Source organism: Panthera pardus, unplaced genomic scaffold, assembly GCF_024362965.1.
Source record: "Panthera pardus isolate Hobbes unplaced genomic scaffold, ASM2436296v1 HiC_scaffold_12, whole genome shotgun sequence".
NCBI classification, from domain to species: domain Eukaryota; kingdom Metazoa; phylum Chordata; class Mammalia; order Carnivora; family Felidae; genus Panthera; species Panthera pardus.
Window position 1 is genome coordinate 36,488,375 of NW_026526677.1, and position 4,092 is coordinate 36,492,466.

Genomic DNA, 4,092 nt, shown 5'->3' on the forward strand with positions numbered 1-4,092 from the left:
CACGATCTCGCGGTCCGTGAGTTCGAGCCCCGCGTCAGGCTCTGGGCTGATGGCTCAGAGCCTGGAGCCTGTTTCCGATTCTGTGTCTCCCTCTCTCTCTGTCCCTCCCCCGTTCATGCTCTGTCTCTCTCTGTTCCAAAAATAAATAAATAAATGTTGAAAAAAAAAAATTAAAAAAAAAAAAAAATAAAAAAAAAATAAAAATAAAGCTAGGCAGCAAAATAAAACTTTCAAATTGTAAGCTAAAAACTGAGGTAGACCCCACCTATACAAAGAAGAAAGCTTATTTTATGATTCTTATGTTAGAAAATATGCTAACCCAATAAAGAATGAAGCTGTCCTTAAGGGAAAAACTGGTCTCTTTATTTTTATTACTTACTCTCTCTTTATCAATATAAATATATCTCTAATTTCAATACACATAGCCTCAGTTTAAGAAAGCATATCTCTAATAAAAAAGCCATCTCGGGCCATTATTAGAATTTGGAGGGGTGCCTGGGTGGCTCATTCGGTCAAGTGTCCGACTTCGGCTCAGGTCATGATCTCATTGTTTGTAGGTTCAAGCCCCACATTGGGCTCTGTGCTGAATGCTTGCTCAGAGCCCGGAGTCTGCTTCAGATTCTGTGTCTCCTCTCTCCGCCCCTCCTCTGCTCGCCCACTGTCTCACTCTGTCTCTCAAAAATAAATAAATGTAAAAACAAATTTTAAAACAAAAAAGAATTTGGAAGTGTTTTCAAAAAGCATTCCAAGAAAATAAGCAAAACATTAAATTAAAAAAATATGATAAAGAGATTGTTACATACATATGCAGAGAACTTTTTCAGAAATAACCCCCAATTTTTTTATTGTAGAAAGTAGGCTGGTATTAATTTGTCAGTATTTATGTTAACTACATCATTATAAGGCCAACAGTTATTGTATCCACAATGGTAGCACTGAAAACAGCAACACATTGACTTGTTTCAACAGAGGTTATTACAAACAAATCAGAGCTAGAGTCAATCTTTATATAATTTGTGATGGGAAATATCTTAAAGAGAAGTTTAGAAATTCAGTTGACCTACTTCCAATGGTCTGCATTACCAAAGGTCATGCAGAGAAATAGTCACTTCCGTATTTTAACTCTTTCCTGATGACATTACCCTGCGTGTTGCTCAACACTGACTAAAGATAAGTCTACAAAATAATTGTTTGACAACTTGTTGTCATGAAAATATCTTTTCTTATTATTCTGATGATTATATCAAATGATTAATATTAACTTATTGAATATTCCTGTCTGTAACAATATTCAGAAATGAATTTAATATTCAATTACTTTGCCCTTCTGGGATGTTTCTCTCTCCTCCTTTCTATGATCCTTATTTTCTGCTAATTTTTCAAAGCCATAAATATACATATACGTATATACATATGTGTGCATCTATTTAATTTGCACTTTACTTCAAATCCTTTCTACAAAAAGGTGTCATATACAATAAAATGTATGTATATATATTTTTAATATGCATATTTATCATAAAAATTAACAAGGTAAATTCACCTATTAAATCTTCAACTCTAGCCTGATATTAAGAAAATGTAAAGAGGGGCGCCTGGGTGGCTCAGTCGGTTAAGAGGCCGACTTCAGCTCAGGTCACCATCTCGCGGTCCGTGAGTTTGAGCCCCGCGTCGGGCTCTGGGCTGATGGCTCAGAGCCTGGAGCCTGCTTCCGATTCTGTGCCTCCCTCTCTCTCTGCCCCTCCCCCGTTCATGCTCTGTCTCTCTCTGTCTCAAAAATAAATAAATAAATAAAAAGTTAAAAAAAATTAAAAAAAAAAACAAAAGAAAATATAAAGATATGCCTTTTGCAGTAAATAAAGGCAAAAAATCTAACAAATACATATTCATTCAAAAATGTCCCTGTGTAATTCAAAAAATCTAAACAAATACATATTAGTTCAAAAATGTCCCTCCTTGTGTATCATGTACTGGAGAAATAAAGAAGCTTAGGAATAATGTTACAAAAGAGAATAGGAAAAACGTATGGTACTGTAAAGGTGGAGGTGAGTAGAGAAGAATAGGGAAAGAGGGCACAAATAAATTATATAAATGTGTTCAGGGAACTATATAGATTCAGTGCCATACACATATCTCATAATAATCCTAATTCCTACAATGTGGCTTTTATTAAATAAGGTTTTACATATACACAAACCAAGAATGAGGGAATACACTTGAAAAAATAACCATAGACAGCTGGCAACATCAGTAATGAAACTATAACTAACAAAAAGTTATTGTTTAAACAAATATTAAAAGAAGCCCTCATGAAATGCCCTGGCAACACAAAGGTATGATGGTTAGGTGACTGAAATACATGATAATGTTCAGCTAGAACTTGTTGAGACAACGAATATTTATGTAAAATTCCAGGTATGTCCTTCTAAAAGAATATCAACAAAAGAGAGAAAAGTGTTTGGAAAGAAAATAAATTGAGATCTCAGAATTTTCATTATAAGTGAAACTAATTTTAAAATAAGTAGGCAAGCCCTACATGATGTACACCTGCTGTATGTATGAAATATATGTACGCATGAAAGCATGGCTGCCAAGAACCTTCAGGCGACTGCAGAATAGTACAAGTCCAAGTTTGCTAACCTCTGGGACCGCTAACCTAAGTAATGATGCCCTGAGCCAGGTGAAGCAGGAGTCAAATCAGTACCAGAGACAGGTGCAGTCCCTCACCTGTGAAGTAGTTGTACTCAAAGGAACTAGTGAGTCTCTGAATGCCAGATACGTGAAACAGAAGAGAATTTTGCTGTTGAAGTTGCTAACTACCAAGACACTATTGGCCACCCGCAGGGTGAGATTCAGACCAAGAAGGAAGAAATGGCTCATCACCTTCAGGAATACCAGGACCTACTGAATGTTAAGATGGCTCTTGACATTGAAACTGCCAACTATAAGAAACTGCTGGAAGGTGAGGAGAGCAGGATTGCTCTGCCCCTTCCAAACTTTTCTTCCTTGAACCTGAGGGAAACCGATCTGGATTCACTCTTTCTGGTTGACACTCTCTCAAAAAGGACCCTTCTGATTATGATGGTTGAAACTAGAGATGTACAGGTTATCAATGAAATTTCCCAGAATCATGATGACCTTGAGTGAAAATTGCACACACCTGGTGTGGCAATATATAACCAGCAGGAAATCCCTATCTTAAAGAAACAGCTTTCAGGAGCATTTCTGCAATTTTTCAGGAGCGCAAGATAGATTTGGAATAGAAATAGCCTCTAGATATCAACACTCCTAAAAGATTGAGAAAAAAGTTTACAACATAATCTACTTTATGAAGAAAACTTGTGCTGGAATGCTTTTTGAAAAGTATTTTTGAATACCATTAAAACTACTTTTTTCCAACAAGTATCTGACCAACTCATTTCTGCTTCAATAAATCTTTGTAAAGCTAAACTAAACTAAAATAAGGAGGCAAGCAATAATCTCTCTCTCTCTCTCACACACACACACACACACACACGCACACACACCCAACAAAGAGAATTTAACTGAAAAGAAACAGCTGTTTAACACAGACGAAGAACAAAAATCACTTTTGGAATTTGTGACTAATTTCCCAGGATGTAATGAAAAATATATGGAAATTTCCACATCCAAAACCAGAAGAAAAATCTGCAAGATAATCCATATATGGGAAAATCCTACGCAAGAAACAACCTAATCAATTAAGTAATTGTGGGCCAACAGGAAGAACAGCCATCAGATGTGTAGGTGACAGGGCAGTGTGCTGAGCTGGTCATGTACAAAGAGCATTTAAATAAGAATTTGTAAACACATAATGCCAAATGTGGTACACAGAAGCTAGCAATTAGAATTCTTGGCATAGTTGCTCAAAAATTAAGGTGAAATTGCTACATTAACTTAGACTTTTTTTCCAGAAAGACCTACTTGATTAAGTGTTTCTTGTTTCTCTATTTTGAAATTCGTTGAAAAAATTAAAAATCTAGAATAAAATTTTTGATAAAACTCAAAAAAGATCTTGTGCCATTAGATATTATGGTTAATTTCAATTTTATTATATGAATTTTTCTGTAT

General features: G+C 35.5%; 1 pseudogene; it reads left to right on the plus strand.

Moving 5' to 3' along the window:
- Positions 1 to 2,583: 2,583 nt before the first annotated feature.
- Positions 2,584 to 3,147, plus strand: LOC109271360 (vimentin-like; annotated as a pseudogene).
- Positions 3,148 to 4,092: the final 945 nt, after the last annotated feature.